Source organism: Corythoichthys intestinalis, chromosome 12 (genome assembly GCF_030265065.1).
Source record: "Corythoichthys intestinalis isolate RoL2023-P3 chromosome 12, ASM3026506v1, whole genome shotgun sequence".
NCBI lineage: Eukaryota > Metazoa > Chordata > Actinopteri > Syngnathiformes > Syngnathidae > Corythoichthys > Corythoichthys intestinalis.
In genome coordinates this window covers 4,979,979-5,002,509 of record NC_080406.1, presented here as the reverse complement: position 1 = coordinate 5,002,509, position 22,531 = coordinate 4,979,979, and positions in this window count along the sequence as shown.

Sequence of the window (22,531 nt, the reverse complement as noted above, 5' to 3'; positions counted from 1 at the left end):
TCTGTTAGATCCATTCAAAAGTGAGATAATTTGCCGGATAACACTAAAATGACGTCTGTTATAAGCATTCATTAATGCTCATGACAGTGTCATGTCAAAATAATGATTGTCTAATGACAGACTTATAGCGCCACTTTCAAATAAACTGTTGCCAAATACCCTAACTAGCAATTAATGAAACAACTAGAACAGTAACTGAAGAAATAATTAGCACAGAACATTAATTTTGCTTGTTATTTACATCTGCAGCACTGCAATGCATGCTAGGAGGCATGCTGGATGACAACAGTGTTGACAGCAGGTGGCAGCAGAGGTTGACTGTCTCCCCTATGGGAGCAGTGATAGCCAAATGAAGCTTCTTGAAGCAATGAAGCTTTGCAGCTAATTAGTTCAAAGCTTCATGGTGGTTTATTTGGTCTTATTACAGTCTTATAACGCCGCTGTCAAATAAAATGTTACCGGTTAAATGTGCAGCTTCTTTGTTGATTCATATGGGTTAATAGGTGACACTTTATTTAACAAGAGCGTCACAAGACTGTCATAAGTTCGTCATAATTATGACATGACACCATCATGGGCATTACTGAATGCTTATGACGGATGTCATTAAGTGTCATTCGGCAAATTATGTCACTAACTCCAGCTTGGATCTGTTAGATCCATTCAAAAGTGAGATCATTTGCCGGATAACACTAAATGACATCTGTTATAAGCATTCATTAATGCTCATGACAGTGTCATGTCATAATAATGATTGTCTAATGACAGACTTATAGAGCCACTGTCTAACTAGCAACTAATGAAACAACTAGAACAGTAACTTAAGAAACAATTAGCACAGAACATGAATTTTGCTTGTTATTTACATCTGTAGCGCTGCAATGCATGCTAGGAGGCATGTTGGATGACAACAGCGTTGACACCCCTAAGTGAGCAGTGATGACCAAATGGAGATTCTTGAAGCAATGAAGCTTTGCAGCTAATTGGTTCAAAGCTTCATGGTGGTTTATTTGGTCTAATGACAGTGTTATTGCGCCACTGTCAAATAAAGTGTTACCGAATACCACAACTAGCAATTTTTTGCCTCGTTTTGAATCCTGCAGCTTATAGTCTAGTGCGGCTTATTTGTTGATTTATTTGGGTTAATAGGTAAAACTTATTAGTGGTGTCATAAGACTGCCATAAGACCATCATAATTATGAAATGACACCATCATGGGCATTGATGTCACTAACTCCATTTATGTCCTTTATGTCCAGCTCTTTACATCCATTCAAAAGTGAGATAATATGCCGGATGACACAAAATGCCATTTGCCATAAGTATTCATTGATGCTCATGGCAGTGTCATGTCATAATTATCATAGATGAAAGTATTAAGAAATACCATATCTAGCAAATAATGAAACATCTGGAACAGTGACTGAAGACATAATTAGGCCAGAACGTGAATTTTGATTGTTATTTACATCTGTAGCGCTGCAATGCATGCTAGGAGGCATGCTGGATGACAACAGTGTTGACAGCGTGTGGCAACAGAGGTTGACTATCTCCACCTAGGCAGCAGTGATAGCCAAATGAAGCTTCTTGAAGCAATGGAGCTTTGCAGCTAATTGGTTCAAAGCTTCATGGTGGTTAATTTGGTTTTATGACAGTCTTACAACACCACTGTCAAATAAATTGTTATCGGTTAATATCTTTTGGTGTAAATATCCCATAATACAGTGAGGACAGCTGCGGTTTGTAGTCCAGTGCGGCTAATCTGTGCACAAATGTCATTTTTGTGTCAAATTGGGCATTATCCGAAAATGACGGTACTTGGCTTGATATATTAACTGTAATCCAGCAGCAATATGTCCCAAAGTTTTATTAGTCGGCTGGCCCCTCAAAAAAGAAAGGAAAAACACACACACACACACATACACCACGGAACTTGATCCTGGACTCTACACCTTGCAGTCAAGAGAGCTTTTTCAGCGTTCAAAAGCAACTTTAGTTAAAAGCCTCAAACACCGACTGGTGCTTTGAGAGCTCTGAAGCGGAGAATAAATAAAAACGCAGTCTTATCATACTGGTAAAGAACAATCCGCTCTTAAGAGGAGAGCTGTTTTTTGTTCCAAGCCGGGCCAAGTCTTTGTCTACGTGTGCCAAGCGTGTTGAAAATATCCCACTTTGTGTCTCTTTAATCCACACAAACACACACTCCTGCATGAGCGCCGTGTGGCTGCAAGGTCACTTCAAGTATTGATAAATCACCCAGCTGTGATTCCCTCCTGACAGCTCAAACTAACATCAAGCTGGATGGTGGGGGGGTGAACAAAAGACCATCAAGCGGCCCTTTTTCCTGACACTTTTATTCAATCACAGCCAGATTGCTTACGACAGCACCAGCAGCTGTTTCGTCTTCATCTTTCCCCATTTGATAAAGCGTGTCAAGTCATATTTCTGCAAGTACTTCACCTCACCCCATACTGTGCCGCTCGCCAGCCAGCCGAGCCATTGGGCATATGCACATTCCACATGAGGGGATCGTCAAATGGGTCAGGGAGTAATGGCACCCCTCTGAAGGTCGCCGCGGCGCAGGAGGGGAGGCGGGAGAAGCTAGGTGCGCGGGTGCGGCGGGGGTTGACGACAAAGCAACAAGCTGAAGGTCAAAGATAAGAACAGTCGCAGAGATATCTAAGATAGCCGCTCAGAATTAAACAATGAGGCAAAGGCGGCGCGACGTCGATTGTGCGATTGTGTTGTTTTTAAGAGGCGGGATCGCTTTATTTCGGGAGCTCTTCGCTTGACCTCGCGCCTAGCGGGATGGAGGTCAGCGATAGGACAGGAGGAGCGTTGCACATGTCCATTGTTTGTTTGCTGACAAAACGGCAGCGACAGAAATGAAAATTCCACTTCGCAGCTGCATCGGAATTTTTTGGAACCGTGTTGCGGCGGTTGTTAATAGGCGACCTTCTTCCTGTGCGAGGGAACGACAATCGCAGGTGCCGGGGGTCATTGTATCGAGGATGTTAGGGAAGCATTTATGAAACAACTAACATCAAATCATTTTACAGGTCTTACAAGACCTGTCTTGATAGGGAAAGTCTTCAATTAGGACTCAATTAAAACATGCGTAGGTTCTAGGGATGCAACGATACAGTTAAGTCACGATTCGATACGATTTTTGATACGAGGGACGTAAGGGTGTAACGGTACACAAAAATCTCGGTTCGGTACGTACCTCGGTTTTGAGGTCACGGTTCGGTTCATTTCATTCATTCATACAGTAAGAAAACAAAATGCGAAATATAAATGTGCTAGTTGTTTATTACACACTTTTGTGCTTTCAACAATAGGAACATTAGCCTATACAAAGCTAGAATTATACTCAAAAAGTAGCGGGTATTTAAAGATAATCCAACAACAATTTGCCTTTCAGGCCCCGTGTATTGGTCAGCTTTCTTTCTGAAAGAAAGCAGAAAAAAGAAGTCCTGTGCTAAAGAGAAAAGCAATCCCAATGACAAAGATTTTAATATGTATTTTACAAAAGAAATGCCTCAATGAATTTTTTTTTTCTTATGAACGGTTTTCAAAAGCTTTATTGGTGGATTTTCTCAAGTTAAAGCGCCACACAGAAATTAATAAATTGTGTAAGCAGGATCTGTGTATTATTCCTATCATTTAATTACAGGTTATTTAGCTCATTTCAATTTATTTTATTTAAATGGGCTATTATTTATTTTATTATGTGTTCATTTTTTACAAATGTCATGTAGTATTCATTTATATTGCACATTTTATGTTGTATAACTTTAGTTCCTATGTGAATATTAGTTCCTACTTGTTTTGTTGTGGTAGGAGGGTTTTGTATTGAACACGGGGCCTGTTGGTTATAATTATAGCAGAGAAGACAGCAGTAAATCAACAAAGACAAGTCAACTATGTCCCGATCTACCACTCAAGAGATCTGATGGACACAAAAAGTGGGTTACGATTGCATATTAGTTTGAAAATCGACCCGATTCACCGTATTTTTACACGAGTGACTTCCGGTCTGCCTGATCCTAGCTACCGGTAGTAGTATTGACGCAGAAGGGTCGCGTCTTGTGTCAAATAATAAACTCTGCCGTTCTTTTCGCGTGCGTCGTGTTGAGCCGCTTCTGGGACGCGTCTAACACGCGACCGTACTGGAACTGGTGTGCATTGGCCGATTGGCTTTAACGCCCGCGTTACACTGCATTCTCGCGGCGGGCACGTTGTCACGCCGTTGACGTTTCTGGGTTATACTGTCGTACCGTGTTGGTCCTCATTATAGTAGAGAAGGCAGAGTAAATATAATCTACACAAAGAAACTAATTCGATCGACTTACAGCCTCGAAAAGTAAGGGTTACATTACGTCTGAAAGTCATTCGGTACACCTCAGTTCCGAACCGAGCACCACAAACCGAAACGGTTCAATACGAAAACATGTACCGTTACACCCTTAGAGGGACACGATTTTCGATTCGGGAATTGGTTATTTGCCGTGACGTGTTCACAGCTAAATAACGCTTGGAGGCGAATTACCGGTTACGGCAGAAATAATCACTTCGTATATACTACTAATTTTCTCAGTTGCACACAGTACATATTCCACGTAATTCATAAAGATCAACTTACTGGGTGACTTTATGAGGTAGTTGAAGATGATTCCGAACTCCACTGCAGGCCATTCCTTTGTTTATCCAGCTATCAGCTGCGACTTTGTATGGGCAGCTTTGTAAGCCAATAAATGCTAATTTTAAATTGTATCGCCTCCTCGTATCTGTCGGCAGTGACTCGTGATAATAGTAAGCCACGTTTAAGACGTTTTTAGGAAAAAAGACGCAAAACACACTTGAAATATATGAATTTCAGACGTTTGTCTACGGGACAAGCGGGAAGGCGTGCGTTACTATATGTTACTAAGTTGGTTTAATAAAAAAAAGTCTTAGAGAGACGGACTCACGGAGACGAGAGAGCAGAGCAGGAGTGGGGAAGGCGCCGTTGCAAAAGCGATGCTAGGTGGCTCCAGTAATTAGGCTCGAGCGTATGACGTGGCACTCGCGTGGTTTCCGCCGCTATCGCCATTTTGGAAGCGGGAAGTTAGGTGTCAGAACCCCGGGAAACATTAACAGTGAGGCATTTCAACACAGGTCGCTCTTTAAAAATGGTTGGAAATTATTGTGTGGTAAAGAAATGCAACAACCGATCGAATAGAAAGGAAAATGTACTGCTCGACGGAACCCCATTGAGTTTCTTCCGGATCCCTACATGGTGAAAAGGCGAGGGAAAGATCATATCTGAACTTACCAAACGTCGAAGAATGGCATGGGTGGCCTCGATCAGAAGGAAGGGCATAACGTTTGATTCTCCAGTTACACACAGAGTTTGCTCTATGCACTTCCACTCCGGTAAGTTAATTTCGTTTGTTTACGCAAATTTCGGTAACTTTATGCCCTAAGTCGCCCTGTTGTTAGCTATAGCTACAGCTAAACAACTAGCATGCATACATGTGCATTGTCTTCATAAGACATAATTCCTGTCGTTGCTAAATGAAAAAGCTGTAATATGTTGACGTGAGAGAGTGGCAAAGAATTTGTACACAGGCTACATTTTCTGCAACAAAAAAATTGTACATCTGTGGTCACAGACTAATGTAAACACACATTGCCTACCTTTGCTAGAAAGATGGTGTTGCCGTTTGCTATGGTCATAATGTGCAGGTCCTGCACCCATCCGCAGCAAAACTGTTCGTAGCTTTGTAGCGATTTGTAGTTTCGGAATTGCTGATCAGTGTAGTAACTTACACCAAACACTAAATACAGCATGATGTCCATTTCGCGTAGTGGTTGAAGCTTGTCGACATCTTTATTCCATTTGTGTTTGGCTTGCCCGTAAGGGTCAACATTGTTCACATCCTTAAATTGCTCACATATTTGTCCTTCGCCGTGGTAACAAGTTTGTCTCTGTATCGAACTGGCAAGTTTTCCTTACTTTTTTTCCATCTTTGGCACTCGTAGTTGAATTGTATTTGCCGTTAAGTTTAAATGTCCCGTGATGCAGACGTGCTTCCGAAATGGCTGCGTTATCGCAAATCTCGCATGATCCCGTGCTGCTGTGACGTAAACGCTCGAGCCTAATACCTGACAGTAGCCATAGCCTACAAACTACGCCCACATGATACGGTAGATATCACATATTATAGAACTAGCTGCAGTGGCAACATGTTTTAAGGACTACATGCATTAGTAAACAGCTGCCATCTTAAAGCAGTAGACCTCTCAGGAAGGCTCTGATGTAGAGATCCTTCCTAGCGAACCTAAGTAACTTTTTTTTTTTTTTTTTTTAAAATAAAAAATGTTACTAAACCGGCAAAATCTTGACTTAAATCTATCTATCACTCTTTTTAAATCTAAGCGATGAAACAGTTTTAAAACTTACACATGTTGAAAGTAGACAGAAGGGAACTAATGCAATAACGGGAGCAATTTTAACAACTTTAACGGTTGATTCACAACTTTAAATGACTTCCACACATAGCAAAGGTTACTATCTAGTTATCGCAATACCCTTGTGTCTAGTTAAGTGGAAGGTAAAGAATTGGGCTAGGGCCAATTGTCCCCAAAACCCTTTAAACTGCACAATGTGTGACCTGTTTTTTTTTTTTTTTTTTGACAAAAAAACAAAAAAAACATGAAAATTATTACTTCGCCAAGTAACTAATTACTCTTACATTCAGGAAACAACGCAATTACTTTTTGGGAGAAGTGATTTGTAACAGTAATTTCATACTTTTTAAAATTAAAATTAACAACACTGCTTCTCACTGATCTTTTGTATAAAAGTGCTGAGAACAATCTTTAAGCCTGAGTTACGCTCCTGCGTTGCGGTGACGGTGAAGTGACTACAGCGTCCATAAGCATTCCATAGTTCTGCGGTGAGGGAACATGTTGATCTGTAACTCACCACCAAGCCATTAGAGGGGTGTGGCGTTATGTTTGTACAATTTTGGAGCATGCTTATTGACTTCCTCTTGTCTAGTTTAATGGAGAAAAAATAAACAATGCAAGATGGAACGCGTGAACGTGGATCTTCAGCTCATCAACAGTGAATAAATGTTGATCAATCAAATGTTGAGGTGCAGGCGACGCAGAAGACTGTTTCGAGACTTTTGCTGCCACACAGCCTCGGGTGGAAACCAGCAAGCTGTGGGGGCTAGCTTCAAACTGGCGTCGAGCACTGCGTCCAGCATTTTGTCCGAGGTTTACAAAGCCGTCTGGCCCGATTTGTTTGCAGTGTCCTACAACCAGCCAGTGGGAAGCCATCGCAGATTTCTGGCGGCTATGGAACTTCCCAAACTGCGTTGGAAGCCTTGATGTTAATGTTATCATAAAAGCACCAAGGCATTCTCAATCAGTGATGAGGTATCGAGTGTGAACTGTCTGTTGTTGAAAATTAAACATCAAAAGAACTCTTTTGACACCAAACCTGTGCTTTATTCTTCATATACTTGAAGTGTGACACGTAAATAAGTCACAGACTCACAGCAAACATATGTACACAATAAATGATGAAGTGCACTAACCAAAATAGGACATAAAGTGATAAAAATCTGGCAGTTTTTGACCGACTGAGTCACCGCTTCTTGTGGCCATACGATTCCGAACACACACATACTTGTCTCGGTGGTTCTTCCATTTTTTTATTCAATCACTGGCTGACCTCCAGCCTCGTATTTTCAGCAATCTCCTCCCACGAATTGCTTGACATTTGGCAATCTTCATAATGTCTTGACGAAACATTGTAGAAGTTCTCATACTTGCTCTTCGTTGATACTCTCGTTGGCTTGCATTTTTGCGTGTAGCAAAATCATGCTTGACAATGGCGGCGATTTGGCACTGAACCAGAAACAACAGTTTAAGCCAGACATGTTTAAAGTCCGGCCCGGGGGCCAAATGCGGCCCGTGGTCAAATTTCATTCGACCCCCAGACTCTGTCATAAAATCAATAACGTCTGGCCCGCACACAGACTTAATAAATTGGTCAGCAGTACTGCTACCAGCATATGAAGTAGCTTACACACTAAATGCCGCTACTCATTTACCATCTAAAAGGCAGCAGCACTCTAAGCAACATTACTTCGTGTGACCCTTTACTTCCAATTTTCTAAAATGGCAATAATCAACAAAAAAAAAAAGAAAGTTGACTGCATTGGCCGACTCTTCAAAGATATGTGGAAATTGGACTTCTTCACTAAAATACGCAACAACTGTGTCAGCCTCATTCGCAAAAAGACAATTGCCGTTTTTAAAGAGTTCAATGTGAGGCAATATTACCAAACAAGACACACTGACATGTTCGACAAGATTATTGGGAAGATACGCAGCGAGAAATTAAAGCAACTTGAAGCTAGTTTAATTTCACAGCAGCAGTATTTTGCAAGACCCCGAATGTCGAAACAGAACGCCACAAAGGCTAGTTGCGAGATTGTTGAAATTATTTTTAAAAAAAAAACATAAATCAAATGTGACACGCAGAATGGCTTGCTAAAATTTGCTTAAATATATTGTTCTACGTAAAGGATGTCAGCCAAGGTTGCCCCCCCACATCTTTACCACAACAAATCTGGCCACCTTTGCAAAAAGTTTGGACACCCCTGGTCTAAGCAGACCAATCATAGTCCATTTCCACCACGTCACACGCGTTGAAGCAATGCGAAGTCAGAAAATTGAGAAGGAGCAAGAGAGGCTCCGGCGGAGGGTCGTAAATTGGGTCTTCCTTGATGGTGCAGGTCTGATGCGGAAGCATAACTCGGCCTTTACTGTTTGTAAAGTGAGGCGGGGCACACTGTTGATTGCTATTACTCTCTTAGCAGGTATGTTTAACACATAAGAAAAACATCCTATTTGTGGTCCAAGTCCATCTGTGTTACGTACTGAATTAACAATATTTGCAGCATTATCTATAGTCACTGGTATGGATTGATTTGGCCTGCTTAACTTCCTTTCAGTCACGGATGGCGGTTTTTAATTCATTGATGTAGCATATGGACTACGCGTCCCATGATCACTATGGGCTCACGCAGTCAATGGTATGGGATCTAACGTAGCACATCTAGGTTGCTATTTGATGATATCCAGTGTGTGCGTGCGAGTGTTGTCGGGGATATTCAGTAATTAAATTACTTTTTCAAGTAATCTGTGATAACACTGCTTATAGGTAATCGATCTGCTGTATTAAATGCGGAATTATAAATGAGCAGATTCTTGCAACACATAGAGATAAAAGAGGGAGTTGCCTAAAATTTAATTCAGTGACAAATTCAAGGTGTGGAAATAAAAAAAAATACTCTCCAACAGAAAAAGCATTCATTTACAATGGAAGCTAATATAGCTGTGTTCAGACTGATGCCAATTGGATTCCTGCTAAAATCCAATTTCTGACTGTTCACACAATTTTTTAACACGTGTCGGATCTGGGCCTGGTCAGACAGGGCCGAATTACTGACACACCTGATAAGTTGATGTGGCAACGAAGGCGTAAACCTGCGGCGATTGACGACACGGACAGTCAAAACCCGTTTGAGTTGTTCAGACTGAAAAACATTTTGTCTGTATTGGATATGAAATTACCTGGCTCTGGATTTCTGTGCATTGTGACGGTTCAGACTAGAAAAGAGCAATCCAGTTGCAATCTGGATGGGCTAAGAATCTGATTAGGTCACATGAAAAACAGGTGAAAACACAGGTGAAACTAATGAGGTAATCATATCGAATAAAACAAGGAAAGCCTGAGGTCATGTCTACACCTAGCAGGGTTTATTAAAACCGAGGAATCGCTCATAGTCCTATAAAAGGAACAACACGACCACGATTGTAGAAAAAAACAGCATATAGAAAATGAATGGATGGACATTGCTAAGACATTGCTGGCAATTTTACGCTTTCAACTTTGTAGGAACTGTTTGGCAAAGCACCTTATCCGGTCCACATGGAAAAAAGAAGAATCTGCCTCGACCCTTATCCGCATCAACCACCTTTGGGATGAACTAAACTGACATTTTGAACCAGGTCCTTTGAGGAACTGCATCCCAGCTGTTGTGTTGTGACAAAAAGTGAGCTTGTATGCAGTTTTGGCCAAAATGAATGGCCGCTAATTCCGCTGAGATTCATTTGTCAGGTGGAATGCTGGAAAAAAGCTCGCACGGAGAAAAAAAATGGGACAGCTCACTCGGCTCAAACTTGGCCTGGCTCCCGGGAATGCGGTTAGCGAGCATACAATCACCGCCTATTGACGGTGGCACAGCTGCTGTGGACATATGTTTCCCCACCAAAGGAGGACAACATCAACCAGCCGCACCTTGAACAGGTGAGCAGATGAATGGCGTGTTCGCGCCTTTGACTGGCTGCCCTCCATTCCTCACGGTTTTGCATCGCTCAACAAATAAGTTCCTTGACAACATGGTGGCCTAAAAACTTTTACAATCTATGACAAAATAAGGTAGGGACAGCATTTTAGGAGGAATGGATGGCTCAAAGGGCTTCCCCCCCCACATAGATATCTTTATGTTAGAAAGAAAAAAAAGCTTCAGACAGAAAGACTGTCAACTAAAACTATATTAATTAGAGATGTCCCGATCGATCGGCATTGATTACGTCATTTTCAAAGTATCGGAATCGGCAAAAAAATATCAGACATGCCTTTTTTAAATATATATATATATATATATATATATATATATATATATATATATATATATATATTTTAATTAAATCATTTTCTAATTGTATTTAACGTTACAGACATAATGTGTTACACTCTTCCAGAGTCTTTAGTTTAAGCTTAAGGTAATCAAATTTATCGCGTTAACGGCGAGAATTAATATTTTTTACATTTATCACCTTACAATATTTAACGCAATTAACGCATGTGCTGCACGACCCACTCACGCATTGTCGCGTCCAATCTATAGTGGCACCGTTTTACCCATACAGTATACAGAGCTATAAGACGGCATAAAATGAGTGAATTTTTGCAGCCTTTGGAGCCTTTTTTTAAATGGCTAAAGCCTTACAATCCCTCTCCCAACGATTAGAATAATCATGGGAAGCAATGTGGGGAAGAAAAAGGTAGTAATTGATCTTTTTCTTAACACCCTATGTTATTTCCCAACGCAGAGAAGATATATCAATTGGTACCACGACGCACAGTCACGGTTGCACTTCCCATCATGCATTTGTACAGAAGTTAAATGGCTACAGTATCATTTACTGAAAGCTCAACAAATACACTAGATGGCAATATTTAATCACAATATACAAAGTCACATTTATCCTTTAAGAATGACAAGTCTTTCTATCCGTGGATCCCTTTTACAGAAAGACTGTTAATAATGTAAATGCCATCTTGAGGATTTATTGTCATAATAAACAAATACAGTACTTATGTACTGTATGTTGAATGTACATATTCGTCCGAATTTTATTCATTGTTTTCTTAATGTATTGCCAAAATGTATATGATCGGGAAACATTATCGGGAATGATTGTAATTGAATCGGGAGCAAAAAAAAAAAGCAATCGGATCGGGAAATATCGGGATCGGCAGATACTCAAACTAAAATGATCGGGATCGGATCGGGAGCAAAAAAACATGATCGGAACAACCCTAATATTAATGTTTGTATAGGCAAGGCAAGGCAAATTTATTTATATGGCATAATTCAACACAAGGCAATTGAAAGTACTTTACATCTCATGAAGATCATAAATATCACATTTAAATCAATAGAACGTAAAAACCAAGACAATCAAAATAGGAAATAAAATTATATGTAAAAATCGCATTTAATCACAAATAGAATAAAAAAAATAAAACAAAAACTACTAAATAATAATTGAAATCAGCAATGGAGATAAGCACAAGAGGAATAGAAAGCAAGTAGATTGAAATATATAGACAGTTATGGATATGCAGTGCTAAAATAAGCGTTTTTAGCCCTGATTTAAAGGAGCTAACAGTTTGAGCATACTTCAGACGTTCAGGTAACTTGTTCCAGAGGTGAGGAGCATAATAACTAAATGCTGCCTCACCCTGCTTGGTTCTTGTTCTTGGAACATGCAGAAGACAAATCAAGCATGTATTTTGGTCCAAGGCCATTAAGTGTTTTGTAGACGAGCAGTAGTAATTTATAGTCTATCCTTTGACTCACTAGAAGCCAGTGTAGCGATTTCAAAACCGGTGTAATGTGGTCCAGCTTCCTTGGATTTGTGAATTTGTGAGGACTCTGGCTGCAGCATTCTGTACTAGCTGCAGCTTCCTGACTGATTTTTTATCAAGACCCATAAGTATACCGTTGCAATAGTCCAATCTGCTGAAAATGAATGCATGCATCAGTTTTTCCATGTCTTGTTGAGTCAGAAGCCCCTTAATTCTGGCTATATTTTTTAGGTGATAATAAGCAGATTTAGTGACGGACTTTAGATGGCTATCAAATTTTAGGTCTGAGTCAATGATTATGCCAAGGTTTCTGACTTGATTTGTAGCTGTAAGTGACATTGTTCTAAGGTGCCTGCTTATCTTTGACCTTTCCTTTTTTGGCCCAAAAATGATCACTTCTGTCTTCTCCACATATAAGGCGGAAAACACTCCGGTGACTTGAAGTTCTGTTCCAAGACCCCCAATTTGGCCAAATTTTAAAATTGTCCTATATGCATGTGTGATACATCATTGGAAAGCTTAAAATCTCAATTTTCTGAGGGAAGAAAAATTTTGAACAGGAGGGCATTAAAAAATAAATAAATAAAGTAACAGCAAAACCCTGCTGGAGGTGAGAGCACGAGTGAGCAGAATTAAAGACGCCATGACACTAATGAGATATTATCGCGTACTTACCTTATTTCGATCCAAAAACTCCACGTAGCATGTATCACCGAGTGTCAAGACACAGCTGTGAATGGCCACAGCTGGATTTTTGGGGGATTTTATGGGCGAAACACGGTAGTATAACAAAGGTCGCGATGCAGAAATCGCAGACATCAAGGAGTGGTCGAGATTTTCTTTTTCATATATTTACCATTTTAAATGTTTTTTTTCAGTTTTTCTTTATATGGCTTGATTGTTCATCATCTAACATATCGGAGAAAGTGTGACAGTAACAAAAAAAAAATACAATTAAGTGATAGTTATGAGGTAGATATCCGTGACTTTTTTACAGACGCCATTTTTTTCATTGTCACATAATTTGTTCAAAAGTTTAAAATATGCGGGTGAATAATTTTTTAAAGTCGTTTTTTATTTTAAACGAAATATGAGACATCAATTAATGATTCTAAACTAAAAACGACAGAAATTTGGAATAATAAATATAGTTAATTATAGGGTTGTTCCGATCATGTTTTTTTGCTCCCGATCCGATCCCGATCGTTTTAGAGTATCTGCTGATCCCGATATTTCCCGATCCGATTGTTTTTTGTTTTTTTTTGCTCCCGATTCAATTCCAGTCATTCCCGATAATTTTTCCCGATCATATACATTTTGGCAATACATTAAGAAAAAAAATGAATAAAACTCGGACGAATGTATACATTCAACATACAGTACATAAGTACTGTATTTGTTTATTATGACAATAAATCCTCAAGATGGCATTTACATTATTAACATTCTTTCTGTGAGAGGGATCCACAGATAGAAAGACTTGTCATTCTTAAAGGATAAATGTGAATTTGTATATTGTGACTAAATATTGCCATCTAGTGTATTTGTTGAGCTTTCAGTAAATGATACTGTAGCCATTTACCTGTTCTGCCCAAATGCATGATGGGAAGTGCAACCATGACTGTGCGTAGTGGCACCAATTGATATATCTTCTCTGCGTTGGGAAATAACATAGGGTGTCAAGAAAAAGATCAACTACTACCTTTCTTCCCTACATTGCTTTCCCACGATAGTTCTAAATGATGAGAGAGGATTTTAAGGCTTTAGCCAATTAAAAAAAGGCTCCAAAGACTGCCAAAATTCACTCTACTCACTTTACTCTGCCTTTTAGCTCTATATATAGGTAAATCGGCGCCATTGTGGATTGAACGCGACAACGCGTGAGTGGGTCGTGCAGCGCATGCATTAATTGCGTTAAATATTTTAACGAGAAAATTAATTACAGCCGTGAACGCGATAAATTTGATAGCCCTACTTTAAGCCAAAACTAAAGACTCTGGATGAGTGTAAGACATTTTGTCTGTAACGTTAAATACAATTAGAAAACAACTTAATTAAAAAATATATATATTAAAAAATGGCATGTCCGATATTTTTTTGCCGATTACGATACTTTGAAAATGACGTGATCGGACCCGATCGATCGGGACATCTTTAGTTAATTACCTTCGTTTTATGGCTGGGTTGAAACAAAAGCGGTCGCTCGACGTCTGTAAACGGGGTTTTCAGGTTAAAACGGACCAATCAAAAATAGTTCAGGGGCTTAATGCACCATGGATTTCCTATAGCAGCATATAGACGTATTGTTCTATCAAACACAACAGTTGTTTTGGCTTAAAATACAGCAGTTTTTTTTAAAGAGGAGTGCAAGAACAGAAACTGCTTTTTCAGTCTTGTCTGTGTTTTCCGCCATATGCATCTTCTATATGTACTGTACGGTATGTACAGTATGTAGGTACTATATGTACAGTATAGTGCTGTAACGATTAATCGATTACCTCGACGCTGTCATATATCGTCGTTTTTTGAGCATGTTGTCATATGTCGAGACGAATCAAATTTTACGTCAGATGTCGAAAGGATCATATGTCGATGTGATTGTGTGCCGAGGTACCACTGTAATGCAAGTCTACAGTTTAATAGCTCCATCTAGTGTTGTAGCTGAGAAGTGGAATAGAACATAAGCTGAACTTAAGCTTCTTGTGGAGGCCATATTCAATGATATTGCCATAATTTTCTTTGATGAAACTGGGCCGTAGTTTCGACACCGCTGCTCTTAAATGAACGATAATGCAAACCAACCGCAATTCGAGAAATATTGCAGCATATGAAGACAAAGACTAACATTTTCTACATGCATAATCTGCAAACAAATATGTAATGACAAACATGAATGTACCTCATGTATTGTTCTCGTGAAGTCAAACATATTTATAGCCTGCGTATATAGCAAAGTGTGCAATGATAACTTACTTAACCCTTAAATACCTGAAACATGAAGCAATGATCAGAGAATCCCAAAATTTGAAAAATAAGGTCCTAATAAAACCTTTTTTTTAAAATTTGCAAAAAGAAAAGTCAAAATGAATATATAATATAAGCGCGCTGATATCTATAACCCTTGCTAAATCCTGTTTTTTCTTCTCATGCAACCTGCAGATGCATGTGTTGACTTGCATCCAATTTTTTTTTTTTTTTAAAAGAAATGTCAAAATTCTGAATTAGTCTCAAAATCATGACATTTTAGGTGTATCAAATGTGATACATTTGGCTATAAAGGGTTAACTGTTATCATGTTTACCGTAATTTTTGAACTATACGGCACAATTGACAATAAGCCGCCACCCACCAAATTTGACATGAAAATGACATTTGTTCATAGATAAGCCACACTGGACTATAAGCCACAGCTGTCATCACTGTATTATGGGATATTTACACAAAAATATATTAACCAGTGACACTTTATTTGACAGCAGCATCATAAGACTGTCATGAAACCAAATGAACCGCCATGAAGCTTCCAAGCCAATTGCCTGGAAAGTTTCATTGCTTCAAGAAGCTTCATTTGGCCATCACTGCTCCTTTGGGGGGGGGGGGGGGGGGGGGGGCAGTCAACCTCTGCTTCCACCTGCTGTCAACACTGTTGTCGTCCAACATGCCTCCTAGCATGTATTGCAGTGCTACAGATGTAAATAACAATAGAAATTCATGCTCTATGCTAATTATTTCTTCAGTTATTGTTCCAGTTGTTTCATTAATTGCTAGTTATGGTATTTGGGAACACTTTATTTGACAGTGGCACCATAAGACTGTCATGAGACCAAATGAACCAACATGAAGCTTTGAACCAATTGGCAGCAAAATTTCATTGCTTCAAGAAGCTTCATTTGGCCATCACTGCTCCTTTGGGAGGGACACTCAACCTCTGCTGCCACCTACTGTCAACACTGTTGTCATCCAACAAGATTCCTAGCATGTATTGCAGCGCTACAGATGTAAATAGCAATCAAAATTGATGTTCTGTGCTAAATATTTCTTCAGTTACTCTTTCAGTTGTTTCATTAATTGCTAGTTATGGTATTTGGTAACACTTTATTTGACAGTGGCACCATAAGACTGTCATAAGACATCGTATTAATGACATGACACCAGTTTTGGTTTTTGGCAGCCCTTTTAATTTTTTGGACGAAAATACTTATTAGTCTTTTCAAAATGTGTTTGTCTTCATCTACTTTTAGTCCACGAAAACTCAGACAAATTTCATTAGATTTAGTTGATAATTACTCAAAATGTTTTTGTCTGTAAACTTAAAAAAAAAAAATTAAGTCCATGATGAAATCAGTAAATAAAAGGTTACCAGCAATTTCGAATGGACATTGACATACGAGAACATAATTGTAGAGTGTACAAGGATATCTTTGTGATGATAATACACACTCAGCAGGAAAACATTACATTATTTTCAATTGATTAAACTCACCTGGATGCCACGAACTGTCTGTAAAAAGTTTTCCAAGAGTTTAAGACGACACTCACCCTAATGCTAACGCAAACGCTATGCTAACGCTACATGTTGCATTTCGTGTGTGATGATGACTCAGTACAGATTTTTAAAGGCTAAAGCAACATTGCATATTTAGCCAAGATAAGAAAACAAAACTCACCAAGCAGCACCTAACAGACTGGAGTCATGTGTGTGTGTATGTGTGTGTGTGTGTGTGTGTGTGTTGGGCGGCGCAGCACACACAACCTGTTACGATGCGTGCTAACTACACATACAATCAGAAAATGTCACACTTTGAGAACTTACGACGGAAACTATGGTGAATTTTCTTGGTTATGTTTCATGTTCTCATCTTGTCAGACGAAAAATGGCATCCATCTTGTTATGTCTTAGTCTCCCAAGACCCATTTTTAGCTTGTCATCGTCACGTCACTGTCAAGAAAAAATTGTTCGTTGACGAAATATTTTCATTATCGTCATTGTTGAAGAAAACAACACTGCATGACACTGAAATGAGCATTAATGAATGCTTAAAACAGATATCATTTAGTGTCATCCGGCAAATTATCTCACTCTTGAATGGATGTAAAAGATACGAGCTGGACATAAATGGAGTTTGACATAATTTACCGGGTGACACTTAAAGCAACACTAGGTAGCTTTTCAACCTTTATAAAATATTTTCATAACATTTGTAATAATATGTTAACACACAGTTGCTAATGGTCATATGCTATTGTTTAGCCACAACTGGATTCATTATTTTTTTACGATTTATCCTTCACAAAGCCGCTGGGAACAGAAATGTTGTTTAATCCCTCTGCAGGTGACCGGGAGATTGATTTTTGATTGATTGATCGCTGATTTTACAACACTTTGCAGGTGTGCGCTGGTCCTCATGGGAAACGCAGTCTTCCTAAAGGCAGAACACTACCGATTTTGTCCAACGACGTCACTAAAATCGATGAAAACTAAAAAATTACCAAGTGTTTCTTTAATGACATCTGTCATAAGCATTCAGTAATTCCTACGATAGTGTCATGTCATAATTATGACTGTCTTATGACGCCACTGTCAAATAACGCGTTACCTATGAACCCAAATAAATCAACAAATAAGCCGCACTGGGCTATAAGCAGCAGTATTCAAAATGAGGGGTGAAAAGTAGCGGTTTATAGTCATACACCAAGCGTTTTACCTATTGCAGATTCAGTCTTCCCAGCCTGGTGCAGTTCTACAATTTTGTCTCTGGTGTCCTTCGACAGCTCTTTGGTCTTGGCCATAGTGGAGTTTGGAGTGTGACTGACTGAGCTTGTGGACAGGTGTCTTTTAGACCGATAATGAGTTAAAACAGGTGCCATTAATATAGGTAACGAGTGGAGCCTCGTTACAAATACTTATTTCCACTCTAATTTGGAATAAATTCTTTAAAAATCAAACAATGTGATGTTTTTTTCCCCACATTCTGTCTCTCATGGTTGAGGTTTACCCATGTTGACAATTACAGGCCTCTCTAATCTCTTTAAGTAGCACAACTTGCACAATTGGTAGTCAGTTTATGCTTCATCGCTGATCACTATCCATGAGTGAAATGTTCACAACGAGAACATAGCCTGCTACAAATAAACAAGCAAGGTGCTATATTACTGCTCTCCCCCTCAGTTTTGTTGAATGCCAACTACTACTTTTTGTGTTGTACCGATTCTACATTTGAGCTAGTTGACATTGGTTACACATTGCGAGAGTTTGAAGAGGACAATAATTCACAGGGAGCGGCATTAAAGAACCCTAACAGCACATCCGGCGTGCTGAACAAAGACTTTTCTTCCTCGCAAATGACCAAATGTGAGTGAAAAAGATTACATTTATTCATAGCCGCCTTTCATCAGGCAGCTTATAACCCAAACTTGGAATGTAACGCCAAATTATATGCATATGGAGCTGACCTCGTTCACCTTTTTTCTCTTAAAGCCACGGAGGATGTGTGATATGCAAAAAACCTGCAGATCCTTCCGCTCGTCATTTAGACCATTTCAGCACTTTTTAGTTTCCGAGCCGTCCGAGGGTGATCACGTTGGTCAGTAATAGATAAAGAAAGAGCTCCTCCATTAGCATGGAGGTCAAACGCAACGTGTTTAAAAAAGAACCTCGCTGACATTGCGGGAAGAAAAACATTTTGACTTATAGTTCAAATTCACTCGATGTCAAACATTTGCAACATTTTCAGTGTCCCTCTGTCACGGCTTCACGATTGACTTGTTATATCCTCGCACGTTAGCTTTAGTGAGGCGCTGGACCTCCATGGAACATGTGAGAAAGATTCCTCAGCCATTTGGACTGGAGGCCTGAGAGCTGAGCGTCTCTCTAATGACTATCAACTGCACTAATGGGAGCAAATGGAATATTTCCTGCGTGCAGGACATTTGCTAGGCTTCCCTCCATTACTCAGTTAATCTTTAAATAAGAATCACCTATGAGATTATAGTTAAGGCTGCTGTATAAAACAATTATCAGGTTAATTTCTTTTTTTTTTTTTTTAAGTCAGGCGATCCTTTATCAACCTGTGAGAATTTGTGTGTGTATGTGCTATGTGCTAATAAGCCTTATAGTCCTTTTTCTTTAGTCAATAAAGAGAAATGAAAGATTTTCATCAAGTGCATCTCAGGATATATATAATCAATAGAGTTGTCTAATATTATTGGGTACAATGGTATGAAAAAGTATCTGGACCTTTTGGAATTTCTCACATTTCTGCATAAAATCACCATCAAATGTGATGTGATTTTTGTCAAAACCACACAGATGAAAAAACAGTGCTTAAACTAAAACCACCCAAATATTTACAGGTTTTCATATTTTAATGAGGCTAGCATGCAAACAACGACAGAAGGGGGGGGGGGGTTAACCATCACATTTAATATGTTGTCTGCCCCCCCCCCCCCCGTCTTGTTGCAGAATCCATTCTCTTTTTAGCTTTAACTGTCTGACTGACAGGTTTTCCTGCAAAACATCCTGATACTTTTGAAATGATTCTTTCATTTATGATTGCAAGTTGTCCAGGCCCTGAGGCAGCAAAACCGCGCCAAATCATGATGCTCCCTCCACCATGCTTCACGGTGGGGATGAAATGTTGATGTTGGTGAGGTGTTCCATTTTTCCTCCACAGATGACATTGTGTGTTACTCCCAAACAATTCGACTGAGGTTTATAAGTCCACAAAATATTTTGCCAAAACTACTGTGGAATGTCCAAGTGCTTTTTTGTAAACATTAAACGAGCAACAATATATATATTATTTCTGTAAGACTTTAGCAGACACTCTAGGGTTCTTTTTTACCTCTCTGAGAATTTTGCGCAGAACTCTGGGCGTCATCTAACCAAGCTATGATGAACATCAAATAATGACTCTCATCAAGACAATTCTTACCAGGTGTATGTTTTATAGTGGGCAGGGCAGCTTTAAACCACTCATCAGTGACCTGACTTAAATTTTTTGGTTAAAAAATGGTTTCAATTGCTCTTTAAGTCTCCTTAGGCAGAGGGTTCACTTACTTATTTTTACCCCTTCTGTCATTTTTTGCATGCTATCCTCATTAAAATATTAAAACTTATAAGAAGTTTGGGTGGTTTTAGTTAAAGCAGACAGTTTTTTCATCTGTGTGATTTTGACAAAGATCAGATGAGATCACATTTGATTGGGATTTCATGCAGAAATGAGAGAAATTCTAAAAGGTTCAGATACTTTTTCATCGCACTGTAGGTGATAATATCGGCTGATAAAAGCATTTTAATATGATATCGGATAATATCGGCATCGGTTTTTCATTATCTTATGTTGCCTTCAAAGATGTAGTGGTGCAATACAGGTACTTTTTCCATAAGGTCAGTTGTAGTTGCTCGCTCCTTTTTCACAGAAGGCTTATTTGGAAAACCTTGAAGTTGTTACATTTATCATGATTAAAGCATCCAATGGGGCATCACAATATAATTAGCCATAATCAGAGCGATGCTGAAAGAGTTGCGACACTATCTGATCTCACCGCGGGTGGTCACGTGGTTCATGTAGGCGTTAATAGTTCCAAACACAAGCAGCTCTGTAATCATTTTCTAAGGAACTGATTGCGGTGATGGCGACTTTTATAGGGAAAATGGATAAAATCACATATCTATGTACAGGTAGTCCCCGGATTACGAGCGAGTTCCCTTCATACGCTGGCGACGTAAAACGAATTTCCGCGTAAGTCGGAATTAACCCTTTAAGTACACCAAAATAACTATCCCAAAAGTATTGTATTTTGTTTAATAATGGAGGATACACTGTCTTGTGGTGGCAGCGTTGAGTCTGGCTGGACTCTCGTCTGACATGGATAAAGGAGAGCTGTACTCTGGTTTGGCTCAAATAAGTCTGTAAGTTGTTTCAGCTGAAATGGTTGTGTATTTGTAATTAAGTTTACAGCTATAGTTCTTGTTTGTGTGAGCGATTTGCTATGAAAATTATAAACACGTTCGCATTGGTAGAATTTAAGATAGCGGACAATTGTTAGACAAATTAGGCTAATTTAATCTACAAATTTACATATTGATCAGACTAGATGGACGTTTAAACACCAATTATTTTGTGTTGTGTTTTATTGTTAAAATGCGTGTCGTTTTGAACATAAGTGTACATATGTGTGTTACAGCCTTACAAATTGTTAAAAGTGAAGAAAAAAAAAGCTTCAAAAAGCACCATTGCCTTGTTTGATGTCTGTAAAACTAAACTTCACGTTTAAAATACGACTAAAAAAAAACAAACAAAAAAAACGACAGGAGACAAAATGGCGGATGAGGCTCCGACGTCGTAAAGTCTAAACCGCGTAAATCGAGAACGTCGTAACCCGGGGAACCACCAGTACACTGTAAAAAATTTCAGTGTAAAATAACGGTAAAGAGCTGGCAGCAGGGTTGCCATTTATATACTGTTATTTTACAGTCTTGGTAATGTAAAAATGTTTCACAGTAATAGTCCGTTATTCAGAAAAACTGTTGATTGCTGTATTTATAGAAAATACAGTAAAAGTCTGTCAGCAGGATTTCCATTACCAGACTGTTATTTTACAGTCTTGGTAATGTAAAAATGTTTCACAGTAATAGTCCGTAATCCAGAAAAAACATTGATTCCTGTATTTATTAAAAAAAAAAAAAAAAAAAATACAGTAAAAGTCTGTCAGCAGGATTGCCATTACCATACTTATTTTACAGTCTTGGTAATGTAAAAATATTTAACAGTAGTAGTCTAATCCAGGAAAACTCTATATTCCTGTATTACCAGAAATCACAGTAAAGAGCAGGCAACTGAGGAGCTTCGATATACTGTGTTTTAACGGTATTTGGGAAAATGACTTTACAGTCTATGAATGCATATATTTCCGTCTAGTACAGAAAAAAATGCTGATGTCAGGTGCGAAACAGAGCAGGTTTTATTTCATCGTGTTGGCAGGCAGTGAAAACGGACAGGAACTATAGAAATGGTGCAGTCGGGTCGTGTAGGTCAGGCTGAGCAGGCTGGAGATCTGCCGTAATCGGGTCAAGCAGGACAGGTTGAGCTCAATGGAGTGCTGGCATAGTCTGGTCAAGCAGGACAGGCTGAGTAAGTTGACTGGGCTGGAACTCTGGCGTAGTTGGGTCAGGCAGGCAGGCTGGGTAAGAAGTGGTGATCGGTCAAGGACAAATCCCAAATTACCCCTAAACAATATACAACAATTGTCCAAATATTTCCACCGGTGAGTCAAGCCATGTGCTAATGGTCGCTGCTGGCA